Here is a 21,077-nt window from a genome sequence, read left to right on the forward strand (position 1 = left end):
AGAGTTTGATGAAGAGCGCCAGAAAGCTGGTGCCCTTCAAAGACAGAGGGATGACCTGGCCGCACAGAGGCAGGCTCTTGCTCAGGAAAGGGACACCTTAGGCCAGGAAGTCTGTCACTTAAAAGGGAAACTGGAAGAAAATCATTTGGCCCTCCAGGGACTGGGTGACCTCCAAAAAGAGCATCATAGGTTGTTAGAGCACACCAGGAGGGTGGAAGATGCTCTGGCAAGGAAGGAGTAGGCCAGTATGGACAGGACTCAGGAGGTAACCCTCCTGCAGCAAAGACTGGCCCAGTACTCAAAGACAAACCAGGAAGCACATAGAGAAAATGAGGCTCTCTGTCAGAACAATGATAGGCTCCACAGGCAGGTAGCCATGCAAGAGAGACTGATAGAGACTAGTAAGGCCTTGATTGAGGAACAGAAAGCTCAGGTTCTTGCATGGCAATAGGGAGCAGGGGCTGATAGAGATGAGGTTCGCTGGGAAAGTAAACACCTGAGCATAACCTCAGGAACCCTAGTACCAGAGGCCTCCATCTCTCGCAGTCCCTGAACTCTGCCACCCCCATGTCCACTGGCACACATGAGCCCAGGGCCACGGGGATGGCAGATTACTATGCAGTCAGAAGTATGGGGCTCATAGACCAGCACCTCCCAGGAATGGATGGGCGGCCATCTGGGTATGGGTACCCAAGCACTGTGAAATTTAGTGGGGAACCCCATGAGAGTAGGCCCACTAAGGGCATCTTGAAAACCTCTGCCCAGCTAGGACAGTGGGGGGGTACCCATTAAATCCTGGGAGCAAGGAGGAATCAGAAGACTCCTCTGAGCGCCCCAAGACACAGGAGACTAGGTCCCCACATTCTGCCAGCCATTCCCAGGCTCGCAGAATCCGTGAGAACCTAGAAGATCAGACGGGCACCTCTGGCAGCAGTGTCTTTGAGTCAGAGGAGGATTGGACCAGGGTGACCCGAACCAAGAAGGCCAATAAGGCAAAAATAGCCTTGCTTAAGGACCCCTTAAAACAAATCAAGGCAATAAGGAGTGTCATCACGCCTTATCATAAGAACGCCAAGAATTCTGTTTGGGAGCACTTAGAGCTCTTTGAGCAGATGATGGAAACTTTCCATTTGAAAGACAGCAGTAGCTGCATTCAGTATGTGAAATGGACATTCTCATCAGAATACTCCAGTTTCTTTGCAGGGCTGGAGGACCAAAATCATTCTAGATGGTCCACATATAGGGCGGCCATCTTGAAGCATTTTTCTGTTCACAGAAATTCCCAAGAGGCTCGCAAGGCAGCCTACAACCTGCAATGTGGGGAGGATCAGGCCCCACAAGAATTTGTGCAGGAGTTAAAGCGTGCCTTTGCGCAGACGACCAGAAGGGTGCGCACAGACAGCAAAGAATTTGTTAATACTTTTTTCCATGCTATACCAAAGTACATCATGACCCAGCTAGTGAGAGATTTTCATGAGAAAAGATCACTAGACTGGGTCTTTGAACAGGCCACCCGGATCTATGAGGTGGAAAAGCCCATAGACAACAAGAATACTCAAAAAAGCCCCAAACCAACCAACACCCCTGCTGCTGCTAAGGTGGCAGAGGTAAAGGTTGCCCCCATTTTAGATTTGGAGATGGGGGGGCCTAAAAACCCACCTGCACAGTACAATAATCCCAAGCCCAGAAGGCCCTCGGTCAGTCACAGACAAGGAGCCAAGGAGGTAGTCCCACAAATGGGATCCCTCACTCCCCTGACTATATTAGTCCCCGCTACAAGGAGAACCGACCCATCCTGGGTTATGTGTGGACTCCTCCAGCCCAAGGGGGGATCCAACCAAGAAGCACCTAACCCAGGGAACCTCCCTCCTCACTTCCCCCAGGAGGGCAGAAATTCTCCAAATCCTGGGCAGAACCTTTTCCCCAGGTACCCACAAAATTTGCAACCCCAAAATAATCCTTCCTTCTTTCCCCACTTTCCTGAGCCCAGACAACCTAATCCGGGAGAGGGGAGGCCAAGGGTGGAGGGGTACCCAAATCTTCCCAACCCGGGGTATTACCAGAGAAGGGATAGCTACCCTTCCCGGGATCAGCCCAGGGGAGAAATGAGAACCCTGTATCAGCCTGAGCGGGTTTCCAAGCTAGAGCACCAGGTCCAAAACATGCCATAAAATCTGGGTCGCATGCTGAGGGCTAGACAGAACCCTCAGATGAGCATACCGGCGCAGAATGCCCCAAACTCTGGACCTGGTGCTCCAGAGCAATGACGGGGGCAGCAGCCCGACAACCCACCGGTTCCCAGGGAGGAGGCACAAGGGGAAGGGGGGTGTAAAGCCTTGGAGGAAGCTTCCTTCCCCACTTGTAAAAAGCCCCTGGAAACCCAGGAACCGGAACCAGAATCTCCTGCCCCGGAAAGTCTGCCACCCAAGGAGCAGAGAGGCGGTAGGAGAAACAAAGGACCCAAACAGACCCATTTTGTGGAGGAGGTACAGATCTTCCCATTTGAAGGAGAGGGATCCTCAGGGGATCCTGGGAAAAGGATCTTCTTCAGAGATGGGGGAACTCCTCCCAAGGAAAAATGGGTCCCAAAGGATTCAAATCCAGACTGGGTAGATGTGGGGACTGAACTAGCGCCTCACATCATCCAATCCCAGAACCAACCGCATGAAAATCCCCTGATTCAAACGCATCCTGGTGACTGCTTCCAAAAAGGGTGGAGGGGTGGCCCAGAACCGGAACCAGGGGAACTCAAAACTTCTCCCATCTCTAATTGCCACCTTTTCTTTGCAGATTCCCAAGACTCCCCACAGAATTCTGCCCAAATCTCTTCTCTCTCAATGTCCAAAACTAGAAAATTAGCCCGCCAGTTGTCCAAAAATGTACATTATCTGTGCCCCCTTGCGCAGAAAAAGGGACGATACTATGCCCAGGTTCAAGTACGGGGGGGGGGTACAATTTTGGCGCTGGTGGACACTGGATCCCAAGCTACCCTTCTGTCCAAAAAGGCCTTTGATGAACTGAATTCAGGAAGGGGGGAGAATTACCAAATTCCTCTCACCTCTCTTCCTGGATAACTTCAGAACTTTGACAGGAAGGAAATTCCCATCGAGGGGACTGCGGATTCGGACATTAAAATTGGGCGACACAAGGTGAAGCACACGGTCATCGTTGTGACTCCAGAGGGCATCCCTTGTTTACTATGGAATGACCTCCTGCGAAGGTTGTCACCCCTAATAGACTGTGTAAACAAGGCCCTCTGGACCCAGACTAGCCGACCAATAAAGTTAAAACAGAGTGTCAACCATGTTACTTTAAACGGCACATGCCACATGGTTGAACAAAAATCTGACCAAGTAGAATTTCACTTCCAGAACAACCCAATTGGAGAGCAGTTGTTCATCCCTGTTCAGTTAAATGAAGGGAAGGACTCTGTTCTCGCCCGAGTGTGTGTGAACAACGGTAAGAGCTTCATCAGGGAAGCCATGTTCCACCAACCCCCAAAAGATCCAGCCATTCCCACATTTAGACTGATAGACAAATGGGAAATGGATCTGGAAGCACCCAATTCCAAACATCTCCTGCCAAGCAGGTGTATGCTAAAAATCTCCATAGGTAACAAGAGCATAGTCTATAATTGTTGGGTCGTGCGAGACGTCACTGCCGCCTTTTACTTAGGCACTGACATTCTCAATTGCTTTGCCATTAGCTTGGACCTAATAAACCTCAAAGCTGTGTCCCGATTAGCGGATAATCCCATGGGCTTTGATGACCCAGAGAAAGCATTTAGGTCAGCTCAACTGCTGCCTTATGCAATTGAAATTCAGATTAGAGAGGAAGTCACCATCCCAGAAAGGACCCGACAATTCTCCCTGGAAGTGAAAGTTAAAAGAGGACAGAAATTGAAAAACCCTGATGCCTATATTCATCTAAATGCTTCTCTCCAACAGCAAGAGTTGGGGGTAAACCCAACACCACTAGTCAACATAAAACATGACACCATTCCAATAGAGGTGGATAACAGTGACTTAAAGGGTATCACTCTAGCCGCAGGCACCATTATTGGAATGGCGGTTGATGACCGACATTTTTCCATTGATTTAGGAAATGAACTGTTAGGACCAATCCCCAAGGACTGTTTTGACAGTGACAGTGATGACAACACGATACCAGACAGAATCTTTACCCGACATGGGGGGAATTTCCTGGTGTACACTTCCTGCCCTTATGGTAAGGAAGATGTGACTTGTGACTTCAGGAGGGTTGAGGCGATTTTCCAGGTCCGTGAGGACTGCCTTCGCAACCTGAAGCCACCAGTCCAAATCAGCACTCTGACCAGGGACTTCTCCGCCCAGCTGGAGGAAGCCGCTGAGATAGCAAAACCAGAAGTCTTTCCAGGCTTCAGGCAGATGGTTGAAGAGAGAGTCAACCTAGCTGATGCCTGTGAGACTCTGGAGCAGAAGCAAAAGTTGAAACAAGTTTTCTTGGATTTTCAAGATCTCTTGGCGGTGGCCTCATATGACTGTGGTCACACCGACATCCATACAACAACAATTCCTATGGACCCTGGCACGACTCCAGTGTTTGTGAAGCAATATCGCTTGCCTCTCGCATCAATGGAGTCCCTTACTGAAATAATTAAGAACCTTGAGTCCCGGGGGATAATCCGTCCAGTCCACAGCACCTTCAATAATCTGGTGCTGGGGATATTGAAGCCAAACGGCCAGTGGAGACTCTGTGCCGACCTTAGGGAGCTCAACAAACGGGTCCATACTTCCCGATGGCCTTTTCCCTACATTGACCAAGGGCTGGCCCAGATCCAGGGGTCACAGGTATTCACTGCAATAGACCTGACCAATGGATACTGGACTGTACCTGTCAGTAGGGAGGACCAATACAAGCTGGCCTTTACATTTGGCGGGCAGCAGTACACATTGACCCGGACTCCCTTCGGATACATCAACTCCGGCAATGAGTTCAACATTTTTCTACATAAGGCCATGCCCGACCTGGGTGAGAGGGGTAACCTGGCCTATGTAGATGATGTACTCATTAAAAGCTCAACTGTGGAGGAACAAATAGCGGAGATCCGTTATGTTCTGACACAGTTGAGGGCTGCCGGAGCCAAACTTTTCTTTCAAAAGGCACAGTGGTGTACAACCCGTGTAAATTTCTTGGGGCATGAGATTACTCCTCAGGGCCTCTGTCCCCATGAAAAGAAAGTGGAAGCACTCTAGAAATTGAAAGACCCCACAACTCTGCGTGAACTAAGGAGCCTCCTTGGACTGACTAATTACTGCAGAAAGTTCATTGAGGGCTACGCAGAGATCACAAGACCCCTGATTCATCTTTTGAAGGGGGGGTCAAGTGGGAATGGGATCCAGAACAAACCGAGGCAGTAAAACAACTCAAAAGAAGCCTCTCACAAGCGCCTTGCCTAGCTTACCGGGTCACAAACAAGGACTTCTTCTTGGAGACAGGGTTCTCTAATACATGCTTGACTGCAGTATTATACCAAAAGCATGACAAGGTCAATAAAGTAATCTCCTATGCGAGTAAAACTTTATCCTCTGTGGAGGAAAAATTCAACGATTGTGAGAAGACTCTCCTGGCAATGGTGTGGGCATTGAAGAATTACCGCCCGTTTATCCAGGGGGAACACATCATAGTGGAGACTCCACACCAGCCTCTGCAATATCTCCAAAGTGACAGAATCCGGGCTGGAAATGTGAGTAATTCCCGAATTACTTCCTGGATTCTGTCAATGCAAGGCTTTCCTGTGGAAGTCAGATATGGCCAAAACAAGAAGAGTCCACTCGCGCAAGGTCTGGCTGACTTGCATGATTGTGCCAGAGAAAACTGTCTCGAAGATGTGAGTCTAAAAATCAAGGACAACATGGAGGCATACCCCAATTCCCCACACAAAGGGGGTCATTCCGAGGTTTGAGGTAAGGAATTACCGGCACCGGTAAGGGTGCCGATGCCGGTAATCCCTTACCTCTGTATTCCGAGGTCCCTTTGCGGGAGAAGATTTGGAGTAATGGATAAAGGCGTCCCAGAACATTAATGTGTGGGAAGGAACAGCATTCCTCGTAGCTTGTCCAGGCCCTGCAACATTCCTGTGCACTGCTTGCATCAGGAACATCAGCATGGCCGCTGGAAAGCATTATGCACGTTAAAATCACCCAGAAGTGCGCAGGAAAAATCTGTAAAATAGGCCACCATCCACTTTTGCCAATGTCAGTGGTAACACAGGAGACCACTGCCAAAACCGATCCCTTGGCTGCCCTCAAAGTCAAAGGGAACTATTTTAGAAAGTAATGCTGCATTACAAAGAGAAACACAGAGCTGTTTGAAAATCCATTTTTCTTGGTTGTCAAATTTGCAAAAATCATGGCTCACAAACCTCCCAAAAGATCCAACCTCCTTGTGGGGTGTTGAACATCATTCTACTTCAAGAATCCACATAAATATAATGTCAGCAGAAGTATATTTTATCAGAACAAAATCCACCTTTAAGATGCTTGCTGGAAAGAAATATGTCAAAAATGTGTGCAATACATTACTCGCCTCTGTCAGACGCTGGCAATCTCTAAATCTGTCAGGTGAAACTTGTGTCTCAAAAGCTAAATATGCCAAAGAAGGGACTTCCATCAAATGCAATATAGGGTGCCACACATTGATTTTCATGTTGAAAAAGACTGGAATTGAAGATATGTTTGCTTATTTTTAAATTTGTAACTTACATTTTTCACAAGGAACAATGTCACAATGTACTGTAGGTAACCTGATTCAGCTAAACTTCAAAGAGGTTTTCCCCCACTGAGAACACACCATCTTGTTCCTTCCCACCAAAAGGAGAGGATCTCTCAGCTGGATGCTAAGGAGAAGGGGAGGAGATTTGCTCTGCTGCCCTGGGAAAGAGACAATGGGTTCCTTGACCTGAATGAGAATGCTAATTCGGGTGTGAACAGAAACCAGCCCTGGCAGGAAGACAAGCCCATGTGACTCTCTAGCCCAGCCAAGACCTTGGAGGTGGGCCAGACTGAAAATGTAGATTTGAAACTGGAGTAAATATATGTTTAAGCAAAAGATTTATAACAAATTGTACTGAACTGGTAAAAATATGGAATTTAGAGGTTATTAAAATGAAAAGATCGCTCACAGTTTAAAACTAATCTGGAATCTGTGCGATGTTCTGAGACTGAACCACGAAAATCTTAATATTGTAGCTATTGTGATTATGCTATGAAGATGAACATTTACAGAAGTATGCCCAGATTGTATGTGCATGTATGTGTAAAATATTGTACAGATCCGAAAATGTGTAACTAACCAAAAGTGTGAAAAATTTTCATTCGTGAACCCAAACTCGTAGGAATATGAGACTTTGACAGAAACGCACCTTAAGTAATCTGTAATGTAAATATGCATTATCAACAAGTTTGTGATATTGGAAATATGTTTTTTATGAAAAGTAGATTTTCTAGTTAGACACAAAGGGGAGTTTTTTTCTTTGGACCATAAACACAGTGTCACTCTGACACATCATGACACACTGTTCCCTTCTCAAATCAGGAGAGGGGGAATTCTCTGACCTATCAGATCCTTAGAGGGTTCAGCATTGTATAATCAGCCTCTCCACCCCTTTGGAAGATGGATAAATAGGGACTGTTGAGGACCCAGGAAGGACACACACATTCACTCATCAACTGATCCACTGGCGAAGCACCCTGCAGATATCTGGAGAGATCAGGGTCACTTACATGTAGCCCTGAGTGAACTATATATGGCCCTAAGGCCAAGGATGAGCAAAATAAGATTGCCAAGATAGCGGCATATCTATATTTATCTATGGGAGCCATACAGGATAAATATGCTGAAGGCCAAGATCTGGCAAGTAGGCAACTGATGGCATTAGAAAAGGCCCAATCTGATCTGGACTCTTCTGAGCAGAGGCTGCAGAGGAGCCAGGAGTCAGAAAATGAAAGCAGGCACTATATAGTTAAAATCAAAGAGGATATGGGTATCCTGCAACAGGAAAAGGCAGAACAGGAAACCAGAATTCTGGCCTTGCAGAAGGAGTACCAAGAAGGTTTGGACTCCCTACTGCAGAGCCAGAAAAAGCTGTAGCAACAACTGGATTTCAACAGGGCATGCGCAGAGCAGATAGTCACCCTGCAAAGCCACCTAGATAGAGAGAAGGCAGAGAGCAACAAATTAATTCTGAAAGACCTGGACACCCAGGCAGAGTTTGATGAAGAGCGCCAGAAAGCTGGTGCCCTTCAAAGACAGAGGGATGACCTGGCGGCACAGAGGCAGGCTCTTGCTCAGGAAAGGGACACCTTAGGCCAGGAAGTCTGTCACTTAAAAGGGAAACTGGAAGAAAATCACTTGGCCCTCCAGGGACTGGGTGACCTCCAAAAAGAGCATCATAGGTTGTTAGAGCACACCAGGAGGGTGGAAGATGCTCTGGCAAGGAAGGAGCAGGCCAGTATGGACAGGACTCAGGAGGTAACCCTCCTGCAGCAAAGACTGGCCCAGTACTCAAAGACAAACCAGGAAGCACATAGAGAAAATGAGGCTCTCTGTCAGAACAATGATAGGCTCCACAGGCAGGTAGCCATGCAAGAGAGACTGATAGAGACTAGTAAGGCCTTGATTGAGGAACAGAAAGCTCAGGTTCTTGCATGGCAACAGGGAGCAGGGGCTGATAGAGATGAGGTTCGCTGGGAAAGGGAAACACCTGAGCATAACCTCAGGAACCCTAGTACCAGAGGCCTCCATCTCTCGCAGTCCCTGAACTCTGCCACCCCCATGTCCACTGGCACACATGAGCCCAGGGCCACGGGGATGGCAGATTACTATGCAGTCAGAAGTATGGGGCTCATAGACCAGCACCTCCCAGGAATGGATGGGCGGGCATCTGGGTATGGGTACCCAAGCACTGTGAAATTTAGTGGGTAACCCCATGAGAGTAGGCCCACTAAGGGCATCTTGAAAACCTCTGCCCAGCTAGGACAGTGGGGGGGTACCCATTAAATCCTGGGAGCAAGGAGGAATCAGAAGACTCCTCTGAGCACCCCAAGACACAGGAGACTAGGTCCCCACATTCTGCCAGCCATTCCCAGGCTCGCAGAATCCGGGAGAACCTAGAAGATCAGACGGGCACCTCTGGCAGCAGTGTCTTTGAGTCAGAGGAGGATTGGACCAGGGTGACCCGAACCAAGAAGGCCAATAAGGCAAAAATAGCCTTGCTTAAGGACCCCTTAAAACAAATCAAGGCAATAAGGAGTGTCATCACGCCTTATCATAAGAACGCCAAGTATTCTGTTTGGGAGCACTTAGAGCTCTTTGAGCAGATGATGGAAACTTTCCATTTGAAAGACAGCAGTAGCTGCATTCAGTATGTGAAATGGACATTCTCACCAGAATACTCCAGTTTCTTTGCAGGGCTGGAGGACCAAAATCATTCTAGATGGTCCACATATAGGGCGGCCATCTTGAAGCATTTTTCTGTTCACAGAAATTCCCAAGAGGCTCGCAAGGCAGCCTACAACCTGCAATGTGGGGAGGATCAGGCCCCACAAGAATTTGTGCAGGAGTTAAAGCGCGCCTTTGCGCAGACGACCAGAAGGGTGCGCACAGACAGCAAAGAATTTGTTAATACTTTTTTCCATGCTATACCAAAGTACATCATGACCCAGCTAGTGAGAGATTTTCATGAGAAAAGATCACTAGACTGGGTCTTTGAACAGGCCACCCGGATCTATGAGGTGGAAAAGCCCATAGACAACAAGAATACTCAAAAAAGCCCCAAACCAACCAACACCCCTGCTGCTGCTAAGGTGGCAGAGGTAAAGGTTGCCCCCATTTTAGATTTGGAGATGGGGGGCCTAAAAACCCACCTGCACAGTAGAATAATCCCAAGCCCAGAAGGCCCTCGGCCAGTCACAGACAAGGAGCCAAGGAGGTAGTCCTACAATCGGGATCCCTCACTCCCCTGACTATATTAGTCCCCGTTACAAGGAGAACCGACCCATCCTGGGTTATGTGTGGACTCCTCCAGCCCAAGGGGGGATCCAACCAAGAAGCACCTAACCCAGGGAACCTCCCTCCTCACTTCCCCCAGGAGGGCAGAAATTCTCCAAATCCTGGGCAGAACCTTTTCCCCAGGTACCCACAAAATTTGCAACCCCAAAATAATCCATCCTTCTTTCCCCACTTTCCTGAGCCCAGACAACCTAATCCGGGAGAGGGGAGGCCAAGGGTGGAGGGGTACCCAAATCTTCCCAACCCGGGGTATTACCAGAGAAGGGATAGCTACCCTTCCCGGGATCAGCCCAGGGGAGAAATGAGAACCCTGTATCAGCCTGAGCGGGTTTCCAAGCTAGAGCACCAGGTCCAAAACATGCCAAAAAATCTGGGTCGCATGCTGAGGGCTAGACAGAACCCTCAGATGAGCATACCGGCGCAGAATGCCCCAAACTCTGGACCTGGTGCTCCAGAGCAATGACGGGAGCAGCAGCCCGACAACCCACCGGTTCCCAGGGAGGAGGCACAAGGGGAACGGGGGTGTAAAGCCTTGGAGGAAGCTTCCTTCCCCACTTGTAAAAAGCCCCTGGAAACCCAGGAACCGGAACCAGAATCTCCTGCCCCGGAAAGTCTGCCACCCAAGGAGCAGAGAGGCGGTAGGAGAAACAAAGGACCCAAACAGACCCATTTTGTGGAGGAGGTACAGATCTTCCCATTTGAAGGAGAGGGATCCTCAGGGGATCCTGGGAAAAGGATCTTCTTCAGAGATGGGGGAACTCCTCCCAAGGAAAAATGGGTCCCAAAGGATTCAAATCCAGACTGGGTAGATGTGGGGACTGAGCTAGCGCCGCACATCATCCAATCCCAGAACCAACCGCATGAAAATCCCCTGGTTCAAACCCATCCTGGTGACTGCTTCCAAAAAGGGGGGAGGGGTGGCCCAGAACCGGAACCAGGGGAACTCAAAACTTCTCCCATCTCTAATTGCCACCTTTTCTTTGCAGATTCCCAAGACTCCCCACAGAATTCTGCCCAAATCTCTTCTCTCTCAATGTCCAAAACTAGAAAATTAGCCCGCCAGTTGTCCAAAAATGTACATTATCTGTGCCCCCTTGCGGATAAGAAGGGACGATACTATGCCCAGGTTCAAGTACAGGGGGGGGTACAATTTTGGCACTGGTGGACACTGGATCCCAAGCTACCCTTCTGTCCAAAAAGGCCTTTGATGAACTGAATTCAGGAAGGGGGGAGAATTACCAAATTCCTCTCACCTCTCTTCCTGGATAACTTCAGAACTTTGACAGGAAGGAAATTCCCATCGAGGGGACTGCGGATTCGGACATTAAAATTGGGCGACACAAGGTGAAGCACCCGGTCATCGTTGTGACTCCAGAGGGCATCCCTTGTACCTGCGAAGGTTGTCACCCCTAATAGACTGTGTAAACAAGGCCCTCTGGACCCAGACTAGCCGACCAATAAAGTTAAAATAGAGGTTCAACCATGTTACTTTAAACGGCACCTGCCACATGGTTGAAGAAAAATCTGACCAAGTAGAATTTCACTTCCAGAACAACCCAATTGGAGAGCAGTTGTTCATCCCTGTTCAGTTAAATGAAGGGAAGGACTCTGTTCTCGCCCGAGTGTGTGTGAACAACGGTAAGAGCTTCATCAGGGAAGCCATGTTCCACCAACCCCCAAAAGATCCAGCCATTCCCACATTTAGACTGATAGACAAATGGATAATGGATCTGGAAGCACCCAATTCCAAACATCTCCTGCCAAGCAGGTGTATGCTCAAAATCTCCAGAAGGGATGGAGATAGGAGAAGGGAGGGATAGAGTTTTATCAACACATTGAGGACCCTGAGAACTTTCTCCTGACGGATACCGATTACATAGGGAAAGAGGACCTCAGAGTGTTGATGAAATGTCCAAAAATTTTCCGAATCCAAGACAGTTTGTTGGTAAGGAAATCCCTAGCTGGCCATGATCAGTGGGTGGTCCCTACCTCATTCCGAAGCCTGATGTTAAGTCACTCCCATGATGCGGCCACAGGGGGTTTCATACAACACTTGAAATCTTAAGAGAGGTTGCATACTGGCCATACATGGGGCAGGACCTCGACCAATACTTGAAGGGGTGTCTTGTGTGTGCACAATTTCAGCCAACATCCCTCACACCCTGTGCGCCTCTCCAAAAGACGGGGATGACACTGCCATGGTCAGATTTACAAGTTGATTTCATTGGGCCCGTGATTCGCTCCTCTAGGGGAAACAAGTACATGTTGACCCGTGACATGCTTGTTTACTAAATGGGTGGAATGTCTCCCAGCCCCAAACTGCAAGGCAGAAACAGCAGCTGCCCTGATGATCAACCACATCTTTTCGCGTTTTGGACTACCCCAAAGGATGGCGTCAGACCGAGGTAGCCATTTCACCAGCGAAGTAATGACAAAGATGGGGGAGATACTTGGGGTTAAAAGGAAGCTACACATTGCTCACCGGCTACCCTCTAGTGGTGCAGTAGAGAGATACAACAAAACAATTGTGAGCATATTAAAAAAGTTTTTGGCAGATTCTGGGCCAAGTTGGGATATTCGATTACCTCTTGTCCTAATGGCCATCAGATCTACCCCTACAGAACTCAAGAGCAGACATTGGTCAATGCCTCCACAACTCATGAGTATGTTGAAAATCTAAGAAAACGCCTTCAACATGCTTTTGCCTATGCTCAGCGAAATCTAGAGAGATCTCTAGACAGCATGAAGACCCTCTATGACTTGAAGACTACCAGAAAAGAATACAATGTAGGAGACCGGGTCTACTTATACAATTTCCAAAGGAACCAGGCCAAACAGCGCAAATGTGTGCCTACCTGGAGGGGTCCTTTTGAAATTGTAGACAAAATCTCACCAGTCGCCTACAAAATCTTCATCCCCAAAGGCAGTTTGGCAGAGGGGGAAGATAAGTGGGTCCATATTAATCAACTAAAGTGTTGCCATCCTAGGCACACTCTGCAGCAACTGGAGGAGTCTTCTGGAACCCCAGAGGGGGTCACTCCAGCTCCATAAAACTCTAACTCTAAAATACTCCATATATAGTCTATGATTACCATCTAAAAATGTGTCCTGATTTATCAAAATGTATGTGTCCGCCCCACTACATTAATAGTGGTGGGGAAATGTCTACAAACATGTTTTGTTTTGTCATCATAGTTGATTGGAAACCATGGAGACTAACCAAAGAGGACTACCCGGGGACCGGGAGGAAAGATCCGAGGGACCCAGAGTATCGCTCAATACTCACATCAGGACTGGCAAGGAGAACTGATCGATCCATCCCTGATGGAGGAAAAGATGATGAACTTTGCCATTTGTGGAACCAGAAGAGCTGAGACTGACATCCCAGTCTAGCGAATTCCCATTGATGGTCGATCAATGCCAAATCGCCAGAGGGGGGCTTGTGGGATGTTTTTCCCCACTAGTCCAGCCCTGCAACATTCCTGTGCGCTGCTTGCATCAGGAACATCAGAATGGCCGCTGGGAAGCATTATGCACGTTAAAATCACCCAGAAGTGCACAGGAAAAATCTGAAATAGGCCACCATCCACTTTTGCCTATGTCAGTGGTAACACGGGAGACCACTGCCAAAACCGATCCCTTGGCTGCCCACAAAGTCAAAGGGAACTATTTGAGAAAGCAATGCTGCATTGCAAAGAGAAACACAGAGCTGTTTGAAAATCCGTTTTTCTTGGTTGTCAAATTTGCAAAAATCATGGCTCACAAACCACCCAAAAGAGACAACCTCCTTGTGGGGTGTTGAACATCATTCTACTTCAAGAATCCACATAAATATAATCTCAGCAGAAGTATATTTTATCAGAACAAAATCCACCTTTAAGATGCTTGCTGGAAAGAAATATGTAAAAAATGGGTGCAATATCGTTAATCGCCTCTGTCAGACGCTGGCGATCTCTAAATCTGTCAGGTGAAACTTTTTTTTTTTAATTCTTTATTGGGTTTTTAGATAACATTACAAACAAACAAACTAACACTTCATAAACAAACATAAACAAAAAACAAGGCTGGCTGTCAGTCCCAAGCGCGGGTACTCCTCTGTCTGTTCCGTCTTCGAGTAAGCAAGGAATCTCTTTGCTTTAAGGTGTCTCTCTCCCCGCCGTGGTTTTGAAAGTGTCTTAGTTCGTGGCCACCCCTGCTTGGAGGTTTGACCTGTGTTTTTCCCCTTTACCGCTCCTCCTTCCCTCCCAGCTCTTCCTCTCTGCTCTCCTCCATGTTTTCAAATAAGCTCTGCATCAGTGAGTTCCATGCCATTATTTTTGTCCTGTTTCCCCTTCACCTTTCTGTACTGCCCTCATCCACACCGCCGTTTCAGTCATCGCCCATTTCTGAAAATCTGCACACCATGAGTCTATCCTCGGGCCCTCTCTCGATTTCCAAGCCATCGCTATCTGCCGCTTGGCTAGTATGCATATCAAGTCTTTCATTTTCGCGAGGTGTGACCTATTCTTGCCTCCTCTTGGGAAGAGGCCCAGCAGATACATTTCTGGATTTCCCGCTTGTATTTGGAGTCCACTTCCCGCCTCCTTGCTTCTGATTCCATTCCAAAAAATGTTAGCAACTGTTTGTATAGCCTGGAGGTTGTGTGTCCCCCTTCCGATATATCATACGATGCATCTAGTTCTCCTCCTGTATCCTCTTGTTCTGGCCACTCCGGCCACCTCTTCTTGATTGTCAGCATCATTCTATTATATAGGAGGAATTGGCCTTTGTGTATGTCATATTCTTCCACCATATCTCTGAACTCCGCCCATTGGTCTTCCCTCCTCAAATCTCCTATTTGCGCTATTCCTTTGGCTTCCCAGTGGGACCTATACATTGCTAGTGTATTTGTGTCCTTGCCTATTATTCCCGCTAGTGGAATCTGCAGCGAGCAAGGGTCTTTGGTCCCCTGGAGTCTCCATGCCCTCGGCCAGAGCTCTGTTGCTAACCTAAGCATGTTGGGCAGGGGGTTGAGCAGAGGTTTGTCTATCCATAGGATTTCCCGTAGGTAAAAGGATCTCAGTGCTGGTTGGAAGAGTATTTTGTCTATTGATTCATCTTCTCCCAGCCATTTAACTACGTATTGGAGTTGCCCTGCCAGGTAGTATCTTTCGAAGTCCGGCACCCTCCTCGTGGTCCCTCTGCAATGTTGACATGGCAATTTTACACCTTCCCCCTCCCCATAGGAACCTCCGTGTCATTGTGTTCAACTTCATGAAGAAAGCTCTGGGTATGGCATGGGGAATATTCGTGAAATAGTATAATAACCGTGGGAGTACTACCATTTTCAGGATGGCCGCTCTCCCTATCATCCCCAATGGGAGTGTCTCCCAGAAACCCATGGCCTTTTGTATTCTATCTAGGGCTGCCTGTGTATTATATTCGTGTGACTCTGCAGTGTTATGGTGTATCTCTATTCCCAGATATCGGAAGGAGCCCTGAGCCCAAGCTATCCCCATATCTGGGAGTCTGTCTTGGGGGACCTGTCTTAAGTCAGCCAAGGGGAATAAGACCGATTTCTCTCTATTGATGGCTAACCCTGAAAGTCTGGCGTATGCATCCGCTGCCTCCAGTAGGCAGGCTAGGTTGGCGCGCGGATTTTCAACGAAAAGAAGGATGTCATCCGCGTACAGCGAGATCTGATGGACCACCCCGTCTATGTCAATCCCTGTGTCCCCATACTCTGCCCGGAGGAAGACCGCCCACGGCTCCAAAGCCAGTATGTACAACATCGGTGACAGTGGGCAGCCTTGTTTGGTTCCCCTGTATATCCTCCAAGCTTTTGAAATGTGCCTTCCCGTTTTTACTTTCGCTCTAGGGTCCCTGTACAACAAACTAATCCATCTGAGAAATCCCTCCCCCAAGCCAAAGTGGGCGAGGACGCTCAGCAACCACTTCCAACTCACAGAATCAAAGGCCTTAACGGCGTCTAATGACACTTCCGCGCATTCCCCTCGTCTCTGATTCGTCTGTTCTACCACATAATGTAATCTGCGGAGGTTCCATGACGTGTTTCGCCCTGGGACGTAGCCCGTTTGGTCTGAGTGGATCAACGTGGCTATAACCGATTTCAGACGGTTCGCTAGAACCGTTGTAAGTATTTTGGTGTCCTGGTTGATGAGGGAGATCGGCCTGTATGACGTACATTCTACTGGGGATTTCCCTGGCTTTAGGATCGGGACTATTATCGTTTCCAACATGCTATTTGGCAATTGTGCTTCCTCGTATGCCTCCTGATATGTTTCCAGCAGTTTCTGGGGCAATGGTGCTTTTGTATGTCTTATAGAACTCCCCCGGGAGCCCATCCGGGCCCGGGGTTTTACCCGAGGGGAGCTCAGAGATCACCATTTCAATTTCCTCTACGGTAATCGGGGCGCCCAATAGTTGGGCCTGGTCTGCTGTCAGCTTCGGTAACCTAATCTCTGCTAGGGCGTCTGGGATGTCTTCCGGCTCCACTTCCGGATTCGGAGCATAAAGCCGCTCATAGAAGCCGGCGAACAGGTTATTTATATCTTCTTGATTCCTAACTTCTGTTCCTGTGTCATCATTTAATACTGCTATGGGGTCCCTTTTGTTGTCCTGTTTGGTAAGCCATGCTAGTAGCCTACTGGGTTTATCCCCTTCTGCATGTAATCTCTGTAAATATTTCCCATACTTCAGTTTCCCCAGTTTCTCCCAGAGTACTATACATCTTGTCCTTAGCTCCAGTAATTCCCTGGGTCCCCGGCCCGCCCTTTCCGCCCTTCGTTCCTCTGTTTTAACCTCCCTTTCTATTTCGTCCAGCTCAGCCACGATTGCACCCTTCAACCCTGCCATTTTCCCAATTGCCGCCCCTCTTATCACTACTTTGAAGGCGTCCCAGAGCGTGGCATTGCTCTCCACGCTGCCCTCATTTTGTTCAAAATAATCTGCTATCACCTCCTGCAGATATGCCTCAAATTCGCCCTCTCCTAGTGCCTGTGCGCGGAGGCGCCCTGTTGGTATTGGGGTTTTTATGTGTGTGTGCGCCCATGTTGCCAGTATCGGGGCGTGATCTGAAAGTGTACGTGCTTTAATGTCGATTCCCGTGAATTCCATCAGAGAGTCACTGCCAGTGAATAAGTAATCTATTCGTGTAAATACCCCATGGGGTGCGCTATGATGTTTGTACCCTCTCCCATCACCATGTACCTGCCTCCAGACGTCTACCAGCTGCAATCGTGTGAGGGTCTTGTGAAGCTCCCTGGCAGGGGGTGCTGGCTTCTTGTGCTTGTCGTCCGACCTGTCGAGAAGCGGGTTCAAGGTGCAGTTAAAGTCTCCAGCCCAGATGAACGTGGCTCCCCTGTACTGAGCCAGTTTGGGTGCTAGATTCCTGAAAAAGGCGGTGGCGTCATGGTTTGGGGCGTAGGTGTTGATCAAGCATATGTCTCTGCTTTCAAGCGTCCCGTGCACTAGCACCATTCTCCTCTCCTGGTCACTTTCCTGCTTTATTAGCTGGAACTGTACTCCCGGTGCAATCCATATTAATGCTCCCCTTGCATAGTTTGAGTATGTTGTGCTGTATACTTGTCCTCCACATTTCTTGTTCACCCTGGCCTGTTTATCCGCTGTCAGATGGGTCTCTTGTAGCATTGCTATCTTGACTTTCATTCTGTTCAGCCAGGCGTACACCCTGAGTCTTTTGACATAAGCATTGAGTCCTCGTACATTCCAGGTTGCTATAGTTATTTCGTCAAGACCCATATTTGTAGTGTTCACTCTGGCTCCGTTGTCCCATAGCCTTCCATTCGTGTTTTCCCTTGTTTCTTCTCTTTCTGTCCGGTCTTTCGGGGCGTACCTCTTTCCCCCATGTCCTTTTTGCCTCTGCACTTGGTGTGATTTCCTTCTTGGCATTGCGGTCTGTCGACCTGGTACCTGCTCACTCGAGCTGTTTCATGTACATATACATTGTTCCTTCCACCCTTGACGCCGTGGGCCAGCCGGCCCTGCCTACAGCCAACCAACACATAAACCATAACTTTCAAACTAACGCCCAGCTACCCTCCCCTGCTCGGTCCTCGCCGCTTCTCTTGCTCTGTCCCTGAAAGAGGGACTGGCTCGCCGCAGCGTGATGCCTCCAAACTGGCATCCTAACTTGTAGAACTTTCTGAATTGGGGGTGGTTTTCCTGTGCCATCCCAGCTGGGTTAGAGCAAGTCGCTCCTTAGTGCTATACATCTGGCCTGGTCAAATCACCTTGACGTCTTGTTCCTGGGAGTCTGTGCTCCTTTTCACCGGGGCTGATTCTCATTATTGTTCAAGTTTCTTCGTCCCTGCTGGGGGAGGCCCTGCTGGTCCATCCATATGTGGGCTTCTTCCGTTGAGTCAAAAAACCATGATTTCCCTTGGTGTAGTACCTTAAGTTTGGCCGGATATAAGAGCATGTATTGCACTCCTGCCGACCTGAGACGTTCTTTGGTTGGGCCAAATCTTGTTCTTTGTTGCTGGACCATGACCGTATAGTCAGGGTAAATAGCGATCTTAGAGGAGTTCCCTATAATCTCTCCCCCCTTCTCTTGAGAATGTTAGTATCTTCTCCCTGTCCTTAAAGTTCATGATCTTGGCAATCATCGCTCTTGGGGGGGCACCCGGCCGTGGTCTTTTGGTCAATGCCCTATGTGCCCTCTCAACTGCAAAGCCCTGGGACAGTGATCCGGCACCAGTCTCTTGGAGCAGCATAGATTCGACATATTCTGTGGGATCTCTGCCTTCTTCACCCTCCGGAAGCCCGATTATACAAATATTGTTCTTTCGTGCCCTTCCTTCCGCGTCTTCGGCCCTTGGTTCCAGGATGTTGATCTTCCGTACTGCCTCCGACATTTGTGTTTGTGTGGCCGCGACGTTAGTGGTGTTTTGCTGCACTTGCTGTTCTGCCGTTGTTACTCTTTCTGTCAAGTTTCTGGCGTCCTGCCGAAGAAGGCCCACATCAACCATCACAGTGTCGATTTCGTTCTCCAAGGAAGCTTTGAGGGCCCCTATCGCCACGTCCATCTTGTCTTCAAGGGATGTTTGCATAGCGACTATGGCCTCCAGGATCGGTCCTTCCGTAGTGTTTCCTGCTTGTTGTCCAGTAGCTGAGGAGGCCATTGCCGTAGTAGGCTGGGCAGGTTGTTTATTTCCAGGTGGTGTAGTGAACGTTTCTATGCCGGTCTGCTTTGCCTTCCCCTCCGTCTTTCGGCTTGGCATTATGTCGTCGGGGCTCACTTGGTGCGGCCCGGCCCTCAGTTAATCCGGATCCGACCATGCCCGGGGTCGTCGCTTCCTGGATGTCCCCTTCTGTGCGCACGGGTTCCCTTCCTGGGTCTCCAACCACTGCTCCAGGTTTTGCTTGTTTTTCGGGCCGGCCGCTCCCCTCTTCCCCTGGCTCCGAGCGCCGATTTGTTCTGGGGAGCTACTCGCTTGTTGTGCGGATGTTCCGCCGAATTAGAGTTCGCTCCCCCTGCCTTATGTGCTCCTGCTGTCTACCGCAAATTACTGGTCTATGCGGGTCCCCTTCCTGCTGCCGTCTCTTCCCGCCTTGCGGCTGTGATGCTTGCGGGAGGGCGATACAGTCCGTGCGCCGACTCGCCGTATCAGGGTGGGGCCCCCAACGTGCTCTCTCCGCTTTCACCGCTTCCTTGTCTTTACGAGTGGCGGGGCCGGGCTCGTTGCTGGGTTGCCTTTGCCGATCGTCGATCCCTTCTCCGGCAGACCCCTGGACCAGCTGGATGTTGTTTTGTCTCTGGCCTGCAGCTGCACGCCTGTGATTTCCTCGCTCACAAGGTTCTGGCGTTCTCCCCGGCCGCTCAGCTCCTCGCGTCCACCATTTTGTTTCGCGCGGGCAGCTTCTACTTTTGCCTTTTCTCTGCAATCCGACCTCCAATTTCCTTCAGGAGACTCAGCAAATGTTCTGCAGGTATTCCGACGTCTATTCTGTGATTTTCAGATAAATCCCCAATGTTTTGGTACCAGTTTGATCGGATCTTCTTCAGGATCTCGAAGGAGCTTCTCAGCCATGCTTCCTATCGCATGGCCGCCAAGCCACGCCCCGCCTGTCAGGTGATACTTGTGTCTCAAAAGCTAAATATGCCAAAGAAGGGACTTCCATCAAATGAAATATAGGGTGCCACACATTGATTTTCATGTTGAAAAAGACTGGAATTGAAGATATGTTTGCTTATTTGTTTAAATTTTTTATTTTTATTTGTAACTTACATTTTTCACAAGGAACAATGTCACAATGTACTGTAGGTAACCTGATTCAGCTAAACTTCAAAGAGGTTTTCCCCCACTGAGAACACACCATCTTGTTCCTTCCCACCAAAAGGAGAGGATCTCTCAGCTGGATGCTAAGGAGAAGGGGAGGAGATTTGCTCTGCCGCCCTGGGAAAGAGACAATGGGTTCCTTGAACTGAATGGGAATGCAAATTCGGGTGTGAACAGAAACCAGCCCTGGCAGGAAGACAAGCCCATGTGACTCTCTAGCCCAGCCAAGACCTTGGAGGCGGGCCAGACTGAAAATGTGTATTTGAAACTGGAGTAAATATATGTTTAAGGAAAAGACTTATAACAAATTGTACTGAACTGGTAAAAATATGGAATTTAGAGGTTATTAAAAATGCACATGTGATGTCATCAATGATATTTGTGATGTCATCTTTGATGTCCTGGGTGTTAGTCTTAGCAGTGCACGGTGGTGGTGCGAGTTATGGTTGCCTAGCTTACCATAACTGGCGAATCTCAGGGGGTTTTCGATTTTACTTGTAACCATAAAGTTCCTTTAACAAAGTTTTTTTTACTGAATATACATATATATATTTGTCAGTGATCAAAAACAAAGGGGCTACACATGAGATATCGTCAGTGATGTCATCAATGACATTTGTGATGCCATCTTTCATGTCCTGGGTGTTAGTGCTAGCAGTGCAGAGTGGTGCAGGCAGGTATGGATGCTTAGCCTACCATAACTGGCGAATTTCAGGGGTTTTTCGG

General features: G+C 48.7%; 1 protein-coding gene across 1 annotated transcript in view; it reads left to right on the forward strand.

Moving 5' to 3' along the window:
* Positions 1–21,077, forward strand: part of PARD6A (par-6 family cell polarity regulator alpha) — a 372,467-nt gene that overhangs the window by 249,356 nt on the left and 102,034 nt on the right. The gene's annotated exons all lie outside the window — the stretch shown is intronic.

Source organism: Ambystoma mexicanum, chromosome 1p (genome assembly GCF_040938575.1).
Source record: "Ambystoma mexicanum isolate Mex_15411 chromosome 1p, UKY_AmexF1_1, whole genome shotgun sequence".
Taxonomy (NCBI): Eukaryota; Metazoa; Chordata; class Amphibia; order Caudata; family Ambystomatidae; genus Ambystoma; species Ambystoma mexicanum.